General features: G+C 43.0%; 1 protein-coding gene across 2 annotated transcripts in view; it reads left to right on the top strand.

The window, feature by feature from the left end:
• Positions 1 to 20,377, top strand: part of WNT11 (Wnt family member 11) — a 179,845-nt gene that overhangs the window by 147,482 nt on the left and 11,986 nt on the right. The gene's annotated exons all lie outside the window — the stretch shown is intronic.

Genomic DNA, 20,377 nt, shown 5'->3' with positions numbered 1-20,377 from the left:
AGGAGCTGATGTGGCCTACACAAGTTCAAAATGTAGTGTTTGGTGAACTTTTTTTGTGGTTTCTTTGTTGGAAACAAACTCAAAGTATGTGAACAAAGAATTGAAACTGATAGTATCACCAACTTTTTGGAGCTATTACAATGCAGGCAGGTAACCTACAATGCAAAAGATGAGGCTCCAAAAAAATTGGGTAATACTAATCTGGCTGCGCCGGCAGGGCACAAGCCAGAAAAAAAGGCTCCTCTATCTACTCCTATATAGTGTTTGCAACCAACCAATGTTGATGGATACGGATGGATGCACACTAATAGGAGAAGAAAAAATGAGCTGCACTCAAAGACAAATATGTGTGAGGCAGTGACGCACGTTGAGCGTCCTACAACCAGACGTAGCTGCAGGACACTCTACTCAGCGTGAGCTGCACTCACACACAGTCAGAGGCCTCTCAGACAGCCGTCAACAGTGCAGCTAAGTGGGCACTGGCACTGACAGGCTGCAGAAAGGCTCCGCTGTGTACTCCTTTATAGTGTTTGCAACCACCGTAGATGGAGACGGATGGATGCACACTAATAGAAGAAAAAATGAGCTGCACTCAAATAAAAATATGTGTGAGGCAGGTACGCACGCTGAGCGTCCTACAGCCAGACGTAGCTGCAGGACACACTACTCAGCGTGAGCTGCACTCACACACAGTCAGAGACCTCTCAGACAGCCGTGAACAGTGCAGCAAAGTGGACACTAGCACTGAAAGGCTGCAGAAAGGCTCCGCTGTCTACTACTAGTGTTTGCAACCAACGTATATGGATACGGATGGAAGCACACTAGATTGAAATTATGTAAAAAATGCAGCTCAAAAAATAAAAGATGTATGAGGCAGCAGTGATCACACTGGGTGGCCTACAGCCTGACGTGGCTGCAGGACCCACTCCACAGCGTGAGCTGCACTCACACAGCCCTTGCAGACAGCTGTGAACACTGCTGCTAGGGCAAAGAAGGCTACAGTGGTGGTTTATGTAGCCTGGGTAAAGCACTAGATGTTTGGTGGAATCGCTATTTCTAACTGTCCCTCACAGTCTTCTACAGCAGCCTGTCCCTAACTGAATTCACAGCAGAGTGACCAGAAATGGCGGCTGCGGTGGCTTTTATAGTGCATCATGACATCATTTCGGCAGCCAATCACAGCCATGCCAATAGTTAACATGCCTACATGCCTAACAGGATGTGCCCACACTTCGGAGGATTCCCATTGGCTTAATCAAAGCAAGCAGGCTCATAGCATGATGGGAACTTCCTATTCCGATTCCGATTCCGGAATCCGATATGACAAAAGTATCGGAATTAAGTATCGGAATTCCGATACCGCTAATATCGGCCGATACCCGATACTTGCGGTATCGGAATGCTCAACACTATTCATGAATATTAGATGTATGGAGAATAGAAATGGAGTTTGGTTGATCAAACTACAAAAAAGGAGGAACAGTCATATTCAGCGTGATTATAATTAACCAAATCACCCCATACACTAGAAAATAATAGGGTTGCGATCCAATACTTTTAAAACCAGCTACTACTAGTAATACAGCGCTGATGTGAATAAAATCAAAATGAATAAACCATATATGATATAGTGGCTTAAAATAAAGTGGCTCTAGATGTAGCCCAAATATATCATCAGGTACCTGTAAAGAGGAGTGCGGTTAGAATGACTGATAATTCTCCCCTAAGGGTAGTCTTCTGAACAATGACCCTTGAGTGTCAGTAGATGGCTGGTTCTTGCTGCACTTTGTAGCTGGGCACCACGTGACTGCGCGCATCATGTGACCCGAATCGTCATTGAAGGTCCTATCAGGCACACACAACGCTGACTACGTGTGCCTGCATCTAGGAACGCGGCTGGCGTGGTTGCTGCTGTCTGACACCGCTAAGGCTGCTTTCACACATCCGGCTTTGTGTCTCCGGCGCCGTGCGGCGAAAAGCCGTAGGGGGCGGATCTGGGATGTGCCGGAGACACCGGATGCCTGCGTGGCTGGATACGGTGGCGCCCACATTTAAAAGAGCAGCGCGAGACTCAGAGTCTCCGCGCATGCGCTCTGAGAAAAACCGGTCCGGTGCTGTCAAAAAACGGACGGCTACTTTTTGCTGTATCCGGCAAAAATCGGATGAGCCGCATACCCATCCGGCACTGTGCGGCGACAATACCAACTCTATGGGACAAAACCGGATCCGGTACCGGATCCGGTTGTTCCAAATTTCGCCGCATCGTGCTGGATTAAAAAAGCCGGATGTGTGAAAGCAGCCGAAGCCCGGTGGGCGTCCAGCAAATACATCTACTCTCCCGCACCAACTCAGCGCACATGGGGTCCGCTATTGACTTTAAGGAGCTGGACATTTGGCTATATATCGAGCCTGTTACCGGCTGGAACAGAGCTCTGGGACTTACCCGCACATTTTTAACAGCCAGGAGTCTCCCCAAGCTAAGTATATGCCATCGGTATCCATCTACTGACACTCATGTGTCATTGTTCAGAAGACTACCCTTAGGGGTGAATTATTCAGTCATTCTAACCGCACTCCTCTTTAGCGGTACGTGATATATTTGGGTTAGATATATTTGGGCTACATCTAGTTCCTACATATATATTTTTTAATCTACTTGTGCACATTTAATACTTTTTGAAATATTGCAGTTCTCACACTGGCCACTAGAGAACACATAGAATCATAGAATCATAGAATCGTAGAGTTGGAAGGGACCTCCTGGGCCATCTGGTCCAACCCCCTGCTCAAAGCAGGATTCGATAAATCATCCCAGTCAGATGTCTGTCCAGCCTCTGTTTGAAGACTTCTATTGAAGGAGAACTCACCACTTCTCGTGGCAGCCTGACATAATAGTCTGACAGTCCCTGCTGCTTTATTGTCAGCTTTGCTGTGTAGACTGGGACAGAATGAGCGGAGTCGTCTCATTATCAGTAGAGGGCAGAGGAGTTAATGATGCTCTACTGTACTATTGGAGACCTAGAGGAAGCGGGACGGTGAAACTATACACATAGATAAGGGCTCTGCACGTTACTCCCTTGCATGTTGCAAGATGTAGATTATGACAAGGAATGTTCATTATTCTCCAATTTGCTGATGACTGACCCTATGGGTATATACATTTTTTAACATCCTACCATCCTGGGACAGGAGATTGGTTGCCCTCCTCACCCCCATCCGTGGAACTACAGATGAGTGAATCCATGAAATTCAGTTCAGGCTCATTCACTTAATTTTAGGGGAGAGAATTGAATAATTTCCAATAAATTCTGTGCAAATCAAAATTGGGCTATGGTACAATTTTATAGCTTGGGTCATTATAGATGCAGCAATAACATACGTTTAATTTTTGCCTTCTTTAGTTTGTACTTAGAAAAGCATTTTTAGCTGCAAATATTTCTCCATCATTTTTTCCCTTTTTTTTGTTCTCCAACTTGTCGCATGCAGTAATACTGTCTTCCAATTAGCACCATATAGCAATTCTGGCCTCCATCTTGTAGTACTGTCCCTCATCCTTCTCCCCATCTTGTTGCAATGTCACCCATCATTTTTCCCATCATGTAGTAATGTCCACATCCCGGTCCCCCTTTTGAAGCAATGTTCCCCATACTTCTCTCAATCTTGTAGCAATGCCCCCTATCCTGGTCTTCCTCTTGTCATAATGTTCCCCATCCTGTTCACCTTCTTGTAACAATGTCACCCATCCTTGTTCCATTCTTGTAGTAATTTCCCAATCCTGGCACCATCTTGTAACAATCCTTGTCTCCTTTTGTAGCAATGCCCCCATCCTGGTCCCCCTTTTGAGGCAATGTCATCCATCCGTGTAACTATCTTGTAGCCATGTCTTCCATCCTGGTCCCCCTCTTCTAGAAATGCCCCCATCCTCATCCTCCTCTTGTATCAATGTTCGCCATCCTTGTCCCCCTCTTGTAGTCATGTCCCTCATTCTTGTCACCAATTTTGTAACAATGTCTCTCATCCCAGTCCTCAACTTGTGGCAATGTCCCTCATCCGGGTAACCATCTTGTACCAATTTCCTCCATTTTGGTCCCCCTCTTGTAATAATAGAATCATAGAATCATAGAATCGTAGAGTTGGAAGGGACCTCCTGGGCCATCTGGTCCAACCCCCTGCTCAAAGCAGGATTCACTAAATCATCCCAGTCAGATGTCTGTCCAGCCTCTGTTTGAAGACTTCCATTGAAGGAGAACTCACCACTTCTCGTGGCAGCCTGTTCCACTCATTGATCACTCTAACTGTCAAAAAGTTTTTTCTAATATCTAATCTGTGTCTCCTCCCATTCAGTTTCATCCCATTGCTTCTAGTCTTTCCTTGTGCAAATGAGAATAAAGTTGATCCTTCTACAATGTGACAGCCCTTTAGATATTTGTAGACAGCTATTAAGTCTCCTCTCAGTCTTCTCTTTTGCAAACTAAACATTCCCAAATCCTGCAACCTTTCCTCATAAGACAGGGTTTGCAGACCGGTCACCATTTTGGTCGCTCTTTTCTGAACTTGCTCCAGTTTGTTGATGTCTTTTTTAAAATGTGGTGCCCAAAACTGGACACAATATTCCAGATGAGGTCTGACCAAAGAGGAGTAGAGAGAAATAATGACTTCACGTGATCTAGACTGTATGCTTCTGTTAATACATCCTAGAATTGCATTTGCCTTTTTTGCTGCTGCATCACACTGTTGACTCATATTCAGTCTGTGATCTATTAGTATACCCAAGTCTTTTTCACATGTGCTGTTGCTTAGCCCTATTCCTCCCATTCTATATATGCTTTTTTCATTTTTATTGCCCAGATGTAGTACTTTGCATTTCTCCCTGTTAAAAACCATTCTGTTAGTTGCTGCCCACTGCTCCAGTTTATTTATATCTTTTTGAATCCTCTCTCTCTCTTCTCTAGTATTAGCTATCCCTCCTAGCTTTGTGTCATCAGCAAATTTAATCAGTTTACCCTCAATTCCTTCATCTAAATCGTTGATAAAGATGTTGAACAATACAGGGCCCAGGACAGAGCCCTGTGGTACCCCACTTGAGACATTCTTCCAACTGGATGTGCAGCCATTTACGACCACTCTTTGGGTCCGATCACTAAGCCAGTTATGAATCCACCTAACAGTTGCCTTGTCCATTCCATACTTAGTCATTTTTTCAATAAGGATTGTATGAGAGACTTTGTCAAATGCTTTGCTGAAGTCAAGATATACTATATCTACAGCATTTCCTTGATCCACCCAATCAGTGATACCGTCATAGAAGGAAATTAAGTTAGTCTGACATGACTTATTAGTTACAAACCCATGCTGACTCTGTTTAATCACTTCAATGTTCTCATCCTTGTCCCCATCTTATAGTAATGTCCCCCATCCTCGTTACACTCATGTTGTAATGTCTTCATCCTTGTCCCCATCTTGTAGTAATGTCCTCATCCTCGTTACGCTCATGTTGTAATGTCTTCATCCTTGTCCCCATCTTGTAGCAGTGTCCCTCATCCTTGTTCCCCTCTTGTAGTAATGTCTTCATCCTTGTCCCCATCTTGTAGCAGTGTCCCCCATCCTTGTTCAACTCTTGTAGTAATGTCTTCATCCTTGTCCCCATCTTGTATCAGTGTCCCCAATCCTCATTGCCCTATTGTAGTAATGTCCTTCATCCTTGTCCCCATCTTGTAGCAGTGTCCCTCATCCTCATTCCCCTCTTGTACTAAAGTCTTCATCCTTGTCCCCATCTTGCAGTAGTGTCCCCCATCCTTGTTCCCCTATTGTAGCAATATCTTCATCCTTGACCCCATCTTGTAGCAGTGTCCCCCATCTTCGTTCACCTCTTGTAGTAATGTCTTCATACTTGTCCCCATCTTGATGCAGTGTCCCTCATCCTCGTTCCCCTCTTGTATTAATGTCTTCATCCTTGTCCCCATCTTGTAGCAGTGTTCCTCATCCTTTTTGGTCTCTTGTAGTAATGTCTTCATCCTTGTCCCCATCTTGTAGCAGTGTCCCCCATCCTCGTTGCCCTATTATAGTAATGTCCTTCATCCTTGTCCCCGTCTTGTAGTGATGTCCTCATCCTCGTTGTCCTATTGTAGTAATGTCCTCCATCCTCTTCCCCGTCTTGTAGTGATGTCCCCATCCTCGTTCCCCTCTTGTAGTGATGTCCCCATCCTCGTTTCCCTCTTGTAGTGATGTCCTCATCCTTGTCCCCATCTTGTAGCAATGTCCCCAATTCTACCGCTTTTCACATACACATTAATTTAAAAATCCTTCTCATCTGACCTCACTCCCTTGTCAAACAGCATCCTCTTTGCCTCCACAGCCTGGGCAGAACATGGCAGTGACATCATACACTGTCCACACTGGGCACACCGACATCCATTGCCGGCATCTGATTGGCCGGTGCCTGGTATTGCGGTGCAGAGAGCTGGTTTCTGCGCCACGATACATTTCAATGGAATGGGCATCCGAGAACGCACATTCACCTGAAAAGAATCTCTGGTGTCGGCGGCCCCCTGGACCAGGCATTGAACATGAGTGTTCCCATGCTCCTGGGTTGCAGGATGCAGTCTCAGGGGCCGTGTGGTTGAGACCCCTGCTCTAGGTCTTCTACTGGGCATCCTTGCTAACTTGGCCCCAAACCTTTATGTGAGTAAAGAAGGACATCATTGACATCCATAATGCTTCTCGCAACCACGACACATGATATTGACTTGCTTGGTGCTTGGTGCCCCACGTGACTACTCAATGACTTGTCAGCACCCATGCCTGATGGAAGACCAGAAGGGAGATTTGACCAAAGTGGGGCCGATTGGAAGACTGGGCAGGGAGTGGTGCAGCAGCAGTGTGACAGGTCTCCTCCTGCCCTGCAGGTGGAAATGCAGTGAGAATATCCATCAGTTTCCACAGCCAGTGGTCTGAAGACCCCTTGTGTTCTTACCACTGTGTTATTCCTGGGGACTGGTGAAGTCCATCGAGCGGCTTAGATTCATAAGTACGGTCTATCACTGGAGCTAGTACTGTAGTTTCATTTGGACTCAGTCATTTTCCTAGTAAAATATTGAAACTGTCAGGTCTCATAGAAGCCTTAGTGCAAAAGTCATCAGCATTAATTTCGGCAATTACACATATTTTTATGGCTGGGGTTAGTGCTGCCAGATGGCACCCCGTTCAGTTTACGATTGGAAGAACTGGCTGGACATTAATGTACTTGGGCTGAGAGTCATTCCGAAGTCTAAGTTCATATTCATATGTTCATATGTTCATATAAATCATCGTGACTTCAAAAATAAACACGTAAAAATGGTAACAATTGTATCCTGATTTACCCTTTGGCCACAAGCTATGAGAGGTACATTTCTTAGCTGAAAAATGCACATTCTATACTTATAGGGAAGCAATTATCAGAAAATGACCTATTGTTTAAATCAGGTTATTTTGTTAAATATATATATATATTACATTTTTGGTAATTTTTTTTTTTAAATTACAATCTGTATTAAAAATAAAAATCTTGCAATTCCAACACCGGCCACTGGGGTTTTTTTTTTTTTAGATTCTAACTTCCTGTTGTTTCAGGAAATGCACATGTATATTACCTGCAATAAACAGACTCTGACCTTATCTTGTATACTGAAGCATCAAATGATCGTTTGCAAAGGTCACAGTGAAAGGAGGGAGACATCACCACTTGTGATTGTTGGATCCTGTGTTATCAGTTGTGTATAGCTGGGATATCAGTCATTGTAATCCTGCCTCTGATGATAAGGAGCCTGCTGAAAACTTTCCCTGAGAAGAAGCGAACAAAATGCCATTGAGAATGAGACTGACTCATGACAGTTAGGTCGCGTTCATCGGTAAAGATAGTTTTCTTCATTGTCAGATTTGGTCAATTTTACTCTTGTGCTGGGAATAATCTTCCAGGAGATTGAAGTCAAACGTGTTCAGCCTTTTCTCTACTCCACCCCCCGCCATCATCAGTCAGGGCAGAGTCAGTAGGACTCCACACATGTGATGTTTGACCACTACTACTGCAGACAATGATTTTGATCAGCTGTGCTCTATATACAATATTGTATTGGTCCATCATATAGAAAAATGAGAAGTGTGTCTGTGGTGTCCAGTCAGCATGACCCAGAGTTCAACATAAAGCCTGAAGAAAAAATACCCAATAAAAATATTGTAAAATTCCATTATTTGTCATTACATGATCAGGGATCTCAATCCAGCAATGATTCTGTTACAGGACTGAAAAATAACCAAAAGAAAAAACACATCAATTACATGGATGAAACTTCAAAAATATTTCCTCTAATGCACAACAAGACTACAGCTACTATAATACTGCCCCTATGTATAAGAATATAACTACTATAATACTGCCCCCTATGTATAAGAATATAACTACTATAATACAGCCCCCTATGTACAATAATATAACTACTATAATACTGTCCCTATGTACAAGAATATAACTACTATAATACTGCCCCTATGTACAAGAATATAACTACTATAATACTGCCCCTATGTGCAAGAATATAACTACTATAATACTGTCCCCTATGTACAAGAATATAACTACTATAATACTGCCCCCTATGTGCAAGAATATAACTACTATAATACTGCCCCTATGCGCAAGAATATAACTACTATAATACTGCCCCCTATGTGCAAGAATATAACTACTATAATACTACCCCTATGTATAAGAATATAGCTACTATAATACTGCCCCTATGTATAAGGATATAACTACTATAATACTGCTATGTACAAGAATATAACTGATATAATACTGCCCCTATGTACAAGAATATACTGTAACTACTATAATACTGCCCCTACGTGTAAGAATATAACTACTATAATACTGCCCCTACATACAAGAATATAACTACTATAATACTGCCCCTATGTATAAGAATATAACTACTATAATACTGCCCCTATGTGCAAGAATATAACTACTATAATACTGCCCCTATGTACAAGAATATAACCACTATAATACTGCCCCTATGTACAAGAATATAACTACTATAATACTGCCCCTATGTACAAGAATATAACTACTATAATACTGCCCCTATGTACAAGAATATAACTACTATAGTACTGCCCCTATGTACAAGAATATAACTACTATAATACTGCCCCCATGTACAAGAATATAACTACTATAATACTGCTCCTATGTACAAGAATATAACTACTATAATACTGCCCCCATGTACAAGAATATAACTACTATAATACTGCCCCCTATGTACAAGAATATAACTACTATAATACTGCCCCCTATGTACAAGAATATAACTACTATAATACTGCCCCTATGTACAAGAATATAACTACTATAATACTGCCCTCTATGTACAAGAATATAACTACTATAATACTGCTCCCTATGTACAAGTATATAACTACTATAATACTGCCAACTGTGTACAAGAATATAACTACTATAATACTGCCCCCTATGTACAAGAATATAACTACTATAATACTACCCCTATGTATAAGAATATAGCTACTATAATACTGCCCCTATGTATAAGGATATAACTACTATAATACTGCTATGTACAAGAATATAACTGATATAATACTGCCCCTATGTACAAGAATATACTGTAACTACTATAATACTGCCCCTACGTGTAAGAATATAACTACTATAATACTGCCCCTACATACAAGAATATAACTACTATAATACTGCCCCTATGTATAAGAATATAACTACTATAATACTGCCCCTATGTGCAAGAATATAACTACTATAATACTGCCCCTATGTACAAGAATATAACCACTATAATACTGCCCCTATGTACAAGAATATAACTACTATAATACTGCCCCTATGTACAAGAATATAACTACTATAATACTGCCCCTATGTACAAGAATATAACTACTATAGTACTGCCCCTATGTACAAGAATATAACTACTATAATACTGCCCCCATGTACAAGAATATAACTACTATAATACTGCTCCTATGTACAAGAATATAACTACTATAATACTGCCCCCATGTACAAGAATATAACTACTATAATACTGCCCCCTATGTACAAGAATATAACTACTATAATACTGCCCCCTATGTACAAGAATATAACTACTATAATACTGCCCCTATGTACAAGAATATAACTACTATAATACTGCCCCCATGTACAAGAATATAACTACTATAATACTGCTCCTATGTACAAGAATATAACTACTATAATACTGCCCCCATGTACAAGAATATAACTACTATAATACTGCCCCCTATGTACAAGAATATAACTACTATAATACTGCTCCTATGTACAAGAATATAACTACTATAATACTGCTCCTATGTACAAGAATATAACTACTATAATACTGCCCCCATGTACAAGAATATAACTACTATAATACTGCCCCCTATGTACAAGAATATAACTACTATAATACTGCCCCCTATGTACAAGAATATAACTACTATAATACTGCCCTCTATGTACAAGAATATAACTACTATAATACTGCTCCCTATGTACAAGTATATAACTACTATAATACTGCCCCCTGTGTACAAGAATATAACTACTATAATACTGCCCCCTATGTACAAGAATATAACTACTATAATACTGCCCCCATGTGCAAGAATATAACTACTATAATACTGCTCCTATGTACTAGAATATAACTACTATAATACTGCTCCTATGTACTAGAATAGTAACCACTATCGTTCTCCTTTCTACTGTAATTCTCCTGCTTTGTACATAAGTATTACTGATATAACACTACCCCTCATAGATAATATGTAAGTGAAACCTGTATAAGTGAAGACGAGATTGAAGGGTTTTAGTGATTTCATCGTTTTCAGGAAGGTAATGAAGTTGCATTGTGTCACCGGATCTGTGCAGTGTTGCGTTGACCCTGTGACTCCGCTTCTCATACGTTCCAGCTTCTCACGTAACCTCTCGGTAGTCGCCGCTGTTAGATGCTTCAACGTTGATCTGCTCGTCCACACCCTGATATCTGGCCCTAACAATCCGCTCAGTCTGACACTTTGGGGCGGTGCAGTGTACTTGAACTGTAAATCTTTTGTAGTTTTCTTCTGTTTTCCATCATCCGTTGGCTTTGATTTGACAGGCACATATATATTTTTATGACCCTCGGTACATTACACAGGAGACATATGAGCGGTGAAGAACAATATGATTAACATTACCATAAAATGCACATATTGTGCTTGTCAGGATCTGCGCGGCTTTCAGTCCTTATTTTTTTTAATATGTTCTCCGAAATCTAAAAATCTTTAGGATATTTAGGATATTCTCTGTGGTTGTCATCCTAGGTTTGACACTTTTTTATACGTTTTGCCCCCCAGGTTTCTTTAAGTCGTCGTTCACACATTCAGTATTTGGTCAATATTTTACATCAGTATTTATAAGCCAAAATCAGGAGAGGAAAAGTCAGAGGAAAAGTATTATTATTATTTATTTATATAGCGCCATTGATTCCATGGTGCTGTACATGAGAAGGGGTTACATACAAATTACAGATATCACTTACAGTAAGCTAACAATCACAGACTGATACAGAGGGGAGAGGACCCTGCCCTTTAGGGCTTACATTCTACAGGATGGTGGGGAAGGAGACAGTAGGTTGGGGGGATGCAGCAGCTCCAGTGATGGTGAGGCGGTAGCGGGGTCATTGCAGGCTGTAGGCTTTTTTGAAGAGGTGGGTTTTCAGGTTCCATCTGAAGGATCCGAGTGTGGTTGATAGTCAGACGTGTTGGGGCAAGGAATTCCAGAGGATGGGGGATATTCGGGAGAAGTCTTGGAGGCGGTTGGGTGAGGAGCGAATAAGTGTGGAGGAGAGAAGGAAGTCTTGGGAGGACCGGAGATTACATGAGGGAAGATAAAGGGAGATTAGTTCAGAGACATATGGGGGAGACAGGTTATAGATGGCCTTGTAGGTCAGTGTTAGTAATTTGAACTGGATACGCTGAGGGAATGGGAGCCAGTGAAGAGATTTGCAGAGGGGAGAAGCGGAGGATAAGCGAGGAGAGAGATGAATTAGTCGGGCGGCAGAGTTAAGGATGGACTGGAGAGGTGCGAGGGTGTTAGCAGGGAGACCACAGAAAAGGATGTTGCAGTAGTCGAGGCGGGAGATGATGAGGGCATGCACAAGCATTTTAGTAGAGTGAGGGTTGAGGAAGGGACGGATTCTGGAAATATTTTTGGAGGAAGGGACGGATTCTGGAAATATTTTTGAGCTGGAGGCCACAGGAGGTGCAGAGAGCTTGGATGTGCGGTTTGAAGGACAGGGCAGAGTCAAGGGTTACTCCGAGGCAGCAATAGAAACACGTTACCAGTTCTGTATTTATCACCCACTCCTGGTTTTGGCTTACAAATGCTGATGTAAAATACTGACCAAATAATAATAATAATAATCTTTATATAGCGCCAACATATTCCGCAGCGCTTTACAGTTTAACAGTTTCAAAACACAAGTCATAAGTAACAAGGTTAACAATACAATCGTTAAAGCAAAATAAGCCGCCCCTGCTCGTGAGAGCTTACAATCTGCAATGAGGTGGGGGAGATACAGAGTACAGGTGTGTATTTACAGTGATGTATTTTCAATGAAGGTCCAGGCATCTTGAGGGAGCGAGGGATGGATGGAGATAGTGAACGGGCTACACACACACACTTACACATAAAATGACTTTGATTAGTGAACGTGATAGGCCGCTCTGAACAAATGTGTTTTGAGGGAGCGCCTGAAACTATGCAAATTGTGGATATTCCTGATTTCTTGGGGTAGAGCATTCCAGAGGATTGGCGCAGCGCCGGAGAAATCTTTTAGTCAGGAGTTGGAGGTGCGGATTAGTGTAGAGGTTAGTCGAAAGTCGTTTGCAGAGCGCAGTGGTCGGTTAGGCCGATAGACAGAAATGAGGGAGGATATGTAGGGGGGTGCTGCACTGTGGAGAGCTTTGTGGGTGACTGGATTAAGTATGGACTGGAGAGGGGAAAGTCAAGTAACGGGGAGGCAAATTAATAGAGCGTTACAGTAGTCCAGGTGGGAATGGATCAATGCGACAGTGAGGGTTTTTGTTGTTTCCATCGTGAGAAAAGGGCAGATTCTGGAGATGTTCTTTAGGTGTAAGCGGCAGGAGCAGGCAAGAGATTGTATATGGGAGGTGAAGGAGAGATTGGTGTCAAACATAACACCCAGACAGCGCGCCTGCTGCCGGGGTGTTATTGTGGTGCCACCCACGGAGAGGGAAATGTCAGATTTAGGGAGGTTAGTAGATGGTGGGAGCAGAAGAAGTTCAGTTTTGGAGAGGTTGAGTTTCAGATAGAGAGCGGCCATGATGTTGGAGACTGCGGACAGACAGTCACTGGCGTTCTGTAGTACAGCGGGGGTAAGGTCAGGGGATGATGTGTATAGTTGTGTGTCATCAGCATAAACATGATACTGAAAGCCAAATCTGCTGATGGTACTGAACGTGTGAACGAGGCCTAAATAGAACCCTCACCTTCTTAGTATTTATACATCATACTTACCAACTTTCATGCATGCTCCCTTTTGGGAGACTGTCAATTGTGGTGCGTGAAGCATGCCATTATTTTATTTTTTTTTTTACCCTGCCTTATTTGGTAGGCCAGGTTCGGTAGCCCAGGTGAGCTGGTTATTCTTTCCTAGTACTAGGTTCTCTCTATGTTAATTCCATGCCTCTCTTACCTGTCCCATGAATATGGATAATCGAGGCTCATTCTGTTGGTGGAGCATCCCGACATCAAGCGCACGAAAACTTTGGGGAATAACTGCTTTCCAGGACATTTTTGGTGGCATTGTGATGATTTGCAAAAACTTCTTGGAGTCTGGGACGTCTCTACTTTTTAAGAATGTTCCATGAGATGTTCGATGGATGTTACATGAGAGGTTTCACGTAAACTCATCAAAGGTTTAACTTGATGCTCCTGGAACCCAATGTAAAATCTGTAACAGACCACCCAATTATCGTGAGAAATTTAGATCACTGGTCTCTTCATATGGGCTTCAGAGCTCATCATGCCCCATACTTCAACATCTCCAATCATAAGTAGGTTTTTCTCTTGGGCTAGAACATCATATTTGCTTACGGGAAGGGTGTAGACCATTAATTATCAACTCTTCCAGAGCGTCCACTAGGCTCCTGGACAAAGGGTAGACATCCATGACTCCTTGAAGTTTGCAAATCTCCCAGGTTTTGTTGAAGCTTGTCAAAACCTCCTAGAAACCAGCTCTTCTAGAAGATTCTTTTGCATGACATATTGGGAGCAGAACACAAATGACGATGGGTTCTAAAAAGGCTGCATGGCCATGGGTGAAAATTTCCAGCACCACTTTTTGTACCCGTAGTAGTGTCTATGTCCCAGAGCTGCAGTATTAATGCTAGATCCACATGTGTCCGGCTCTGCGCCGGATGGAAACTAATGAAGGAACTGGGAAAATAAAGAAGTAACTGATCCTCTCGTTTGCAACGGGATCATTCCCACCGTTCCGGCACATCAGTTTGTCTGGGACAGTTGCAGGGTATCCAGCTTTCACAGGGGCAGGATAACAACATTTCATATAATTTTGGGATATGGCTCCAGACCAGTGGTAAAAAAAAAAAAAGCCTGAAGCCAAGTGACCAAGTGATGCATTCTTGGGTTAGGGTTATTAGATAGGAGGTGCAACAGACTCGAAAAAACCAAACCTAATGCAAAAGATATTTGCAGACCCAACCTAAACGTTAGCAGGTATGGTATGGAGAACTTCTCAATATATAATGAAAAAAGAAGAAATATGCAGCACTCACCAATGAAGCTGAAAACTGTGCGTCTTTATTTCACATGAATTCCATCAACAGATATGTGGACATGCAGGATGTTAGAGGAATGCTAGGGGAGGGAGGTGCCGGACAACGGCCGCTTCTCGATTACTCGCTTCTACGGGTCCAGCGCAGCGAGTAATTGCGAAACAGCCGTTGTCCGGCACCTCCCTCCCCTAGCATTCCTCTAACGTCCTGCATGTCCACATATCTATATTATTGTCCAGACTTCAGTGCAGAATGGTGAATGCAGCATTGGATGTGACCGTTTAAGACCTGATACTGAGTGGCCATTTCTGTCATTTCCTCTGTAGTTTAGGCCGGTGGGGTGATGGAGTTTGGGAAACAGAATCTCTTGGCAGTCTCTGTGGCTACTTTGCGTATTCTCTCTTTCCTCCATTACTCCTCTTATCATCTCCCCATTGTCTCAGTCTCTCCTTCCCCGGGACACGATGCGACGTTCCTTCTTTTCTTACTTCCAGCCTGATTGTTGAGCTGCACAGATCAATTTCCAGGATCTTCTCCTGTGCATGGCGGGATCTGTCAGGCTCCATTCTTCCTTTTGTCTTCTCATGTTCTGCACAATGAAATCCTCTGGTGACCCCCGGAGAGGTTCACAGACATATATGACATCTGCCAGCGACCTGAACTGGTTCTGTTAATGCCGCTTATCTCCGGAAAGATAACATTGTGTGTTACTATTATTATTATGATTAGCATAGAATCATTAATAATATTTTTATTATTATTATTACTTTTGTACAATTTTATATAATAATATAAATACTAGTACCAATATGTACATCTAGCTGGGTTTTATGGACAATTATAAGCTTGTACACATTGTAGTATTTTATATTGTGTAGATTTTTTAGAATTAGTAATATTAGTAGCATTTTATATTGTTGTAAATCATATTATATCTTATCTTTTTTTTTTATGGGAATCTGTCGATGATTCAACTCCTCAGTGTCATCCGTGTGTCCGTTGTTATTATCATCAGTGTCATTCGTGTATCTGTGTTTATCATCAGTGTCACCTGTATGTCCGTTTTTATCATCATTGTCATCCATGTGTCCGTTTTTATCATCAGTGTCATCCATGTGTCCGTTTCTATCATCAATGTCATCTGTATGTTGTTTTCATCAACAGTGTCGCCCGTGTGACCATTAAGGGTATGTGCACACGTTGCGGATTGCGGTGCGGATTTTTCCACGCGGAATCTGCATCTCTTGGCAAAATCCGCAGGTCAAAATCCGCACGTTTTTTATGCGGATTTCCTGCGGATTTATTGTGGATTTTGTGCAGATTTCCCCTGCGTTTTTACACCTGCAGATTTCTATAATGGAATGGGTGTAAAAACACTGCGGAATCCGCACAAAGAATTGACATGCTGCGGAAAATAAACCGCTGCGGATTCCGTGTGGAATTTTCCACAGCATGTGCACAATTTTTTTTTACATAGGTTATCATTGTATTGTAAATCACTTGCGGATCCGCGGCGTCAAATCCGCTGCGGATCTGCAACAAATCCACAACGTGTGCACATACCCTACTGTAGAGAGGTGGTCACACATGCCCATTACCGCAGAGAGGTGGTCACACATGCCCATTACCATAGAGAGGTGGTCACACATGCCCATTACCATAGAGAGATGGTCACACATGCCCATTACCATAGAGAGGTGGTCACACATGCCAGTTACCATAGAGAGGTGGTCACACATGCCCGTTACCATATAGAGGAGGTCACACATGCTCATTACCATAGAGAGGTGGTCACACATGCTCATTACCATAGAGAGGTGGTCACACATGCTCATTACCATAGAGAGGTGGTCACACATGCTCATTACCATAGAGAGGTGGTCACACATGCTCATTACCATAGAAAGGTGGTCACACATGCCCATTACCATAGAGAGGTGGTCACACATGCTCATTACCATAGAGAGGTGGTCACACATGCTCATTACCGTAGAGAGGTGGTCGCACATGCTCATTACCATACAGAGGTGGGCACACATGCCCATTACCATAGAGTGGTGGTCACACATGCCATTACCATAGAGTTGTGGTCACACATGCTCATTACCATAGAGAGGTGGTCACACATGCTCATTACCATAGAGTGGTGGTCACACATGCCCATAACCATAGAGTTGTGGTCACACATGCTCATTACCATAGAGAGGTGGTCACACATGCTCATTACCATAGAGAGGTGGTCACACATGCCCATTACCATAGAGAGGTGGTCAAACATGCTCATTACCATAGAGAGGTGGTCACACATGCTCATTACCATAGAGAGGTGGTCACACATGCTCATTACCATAGGGAGGTGGTCATACATGCCCATTACCATAGAGAGGTGGTCACACATTCTCATTATCATAGAGAGGTGGTCACACATGCCCATTACCATAGAGAGGTGGTCACACATGCCCATAACCATAGAGTGGTGGTCACACATGCTCATTACCATAGAGAGGTGGTCACACATGCCATTACCATAGAGAGGTGGTTACACATGCCCATTACCATAGAGTGGTGTTCACACATGCTCATTACCATAGAGAGGTGGTCACACATGCCCATTATAATAATAATAATTTTTATTTATATAGCGCCAACATATTCCGCAGCACTTTACAATTAAGCGGGGACATGTACAGACAATAAATTCAATACAAGTTAAGACAATTCAAACAGTGACATTAGGAGTGAGGTCCCTGCTCGCAAGCTTACAATCTACAAGGAAATGGGGGGACACAGTAGGTGAAAAATGCTTGTTAATTCAGGTCTGGCAATTATAATAGGGATTTTCATATAAAGCTGCATGATCCGGTCATCAGCCCGTGTGTTTAAGTGCAATAGACAAGTATCAAGTGCAGTTATCATGTGCATGAAGGGTGTGGAGACAGATGAATAGTAGGGTGCAGATTCAGAATAATATTTGGAAGGAGGGAACAGGGCAAAGTTAGCTTGCTGGGTAGTTGATGTGGTAGGCTTGTTTGAAGAGATGGGTTTTCAAAGCGCGCTTGAATAGGTCAGGGCTAGGTATCAGTCTGATCGCCTGGGGAAGTGCATTCCAGAGAGCTGGAGCAGCACGAGAGAAGTCTTGGAGGCGGAGGTGCGAGGTTCGGATTATGCCCATTACCATAGAGAGGTGGTCACACATGCCCATTACCATAGAGAGGTGGTCACATATGCCCATTACCATAGAGTGGTGGTCACACATACTCATTACCATAGAGTGGTGGTCACACATGCTCATTACCATAGAGAGGTGGTCACACATGCTCATTACCATAGAGTGGTGGTTACACATGCCCATTACCATAGAGAGGTGGTCACATATGCCCATTACCATAGAGTGGTGGTCACACATGCTCATTACCATAGAGTGGTGGTCACACATGCTGATTACCATAGAGAGGTGGTCACACATGCCCATTACCATAGAGAGGTGGTCACACATGCCAATTACCATAGAGAGGTGGTCACACATGCCCATTACCATAGAAAGGTGGTCACACATGCACATTACCATAGAGAGGTGCTCACGTGTGCCCATTACCATAGGGAGGTGGTCACACATTCTCATTACCGTAGAGAGGTGGTCACACATGCCATTACCATAGAGAGGTGGTCACACATGCCCATTACCATAGAGAGGTGGTCACACATGCCAATTACCATAGAGAGGTGGTCACACATGCCCATTACCATAGAAAGGTGGTCACACATGCACATTACCATAGAGAGGTGCTCACGTGTGCCCATTACCATAGGGAGGTGGTCACACATTCTCATTACCGTAGAGAGGTGGTCACACATGCCATTACCATAGAGAGGTGGTCACACATGCCCATTACCATAGAGAGGTGGTCACACATGCTCATTACCATAGAGTGGTGGTCACACATGCCATTACCATAGAGAGGTGGTCACACATGCTCATTACCATAGAGTGATGGTCACACATGCCATTACCATAGAGAGGTGGTCACAAATGCCCATTATCATAGAGAGGTGGTCACACATGCCCATAACCATAGAGTGGTGGTCATACATGCCCATTACCATAGAGAGGTGGTCATACATGCTCATTACCATAGAGAGGTGGCCACATGTGCCCATTATCATAGAGAGGTGGTCACACATGCTCATTACCATAGAGAAGTGGCCACATGTGCCCATTATCATAGAGAGGTGGTCATACATGCTCATTACCATAGAGAAGTGGCCACATGTGCCCATTATCATAGAGAGGTGGTCACACATGCTCATTACCATAGAGAGATGGTCACATATGCTCATTACCATAGAGAGGTGGTCACAAATGCCCATTATCATAGAGAGGTGGTCACACATGCCCATAACCATAGAGTGGTGGTCATACATGCCCATTACCATAGAGAGGTGGTCATACATGCTCATTACCATAGAGAGGTGGTCATACATGCTCATTACCATAGAGAGGTGGTCACACATGCCCATTATCATAGAGAGGTGGTCATACATGCTCATTACCATAGAGAAGTGGCCACATGTGCCCATTATCATAGAGAGGTGGTCACACATGCCCATAACCATAGAGTGGTGGTCACATGTGCCCATTACCATAGAGAGGTGGTCATACATGCCCATTACCATAGAGAGGTGGTCATACATGCTCATTACCATAGAGAGGTGGTCATACATGCTCATTACCATAGAGAGGTGGTCATACATGCTCATTATCATAGAGAGGTGGTCACACATGCCCATTATCATAGAGAGGTGGTCATACATGCTCATTACCATAGAGAAGTGGCCACATGTGCCCATTATCATAGAGAGGTGGTCACACATGCCCATAACCATAGAGAGGTGGTCACACATGCTCATTACCATAGAGAAGTGGCCACATGTGCCCATTACCATAGAGAGGTGGTCACACATGCCCATTATCATAGAGAGGTGGTCACACATGCTCATTACCATAGAGAAGTGGCCACATGTGCCCATTATCATAGAGAGGTGGTCATACATGCTCATTACCATAGAGAGGTGGTCATACATGCTCATTACCATATAGAGGTGGTCACACATGCCCATTATCATAGAGAGGTGGTCACACATGCTCATTACCATAGAGAGGTGGCCACATGTGCCCGCTACAGCAGATATCCATAGCATGTGGTTAGAGCAGGGATGGGGGGCTATTGTTGCCCCCACAGTTGCGTTTCTACTTTTGTGACTCGAGCCGCAGACTATATATAATATACAAATACATTTGGTTTTAATTGTTTCAAGTTTATGATGTCATCCAAATAAAACCTCAATAAAAAATGACATGCCCAGCTGTGTGTGCCCACATGAAAAAAGGGGAATAAATCCTATTAGCAAAACAAAGAGAAAAATGTCCAGTGTTTTCCATCTGGTGCCATTAAATTCTGCTCAGTTTCCCATCGTGTGACCTTCCTGT

This window comes from Dendrobates tinctorius, unplaced genomic scaffold, assembly GCF_039654945.1.
Source record: "Dendrobates tinctorius isolate UK_male_01 unplaced genomic scaffold, ASM3965494v1 ptg000157l, whole genome shotgun sequence".
NCBI classification, from domain to species: Eukaryota; Metazoa; Chordata; class Amphibia; order Anura; family Dendrobatidae; genus Dendrobates; species Dendrobates tinctorius.
This window is presented reverse-complemented; position numbering and strand designations above follow the sequence as displayed.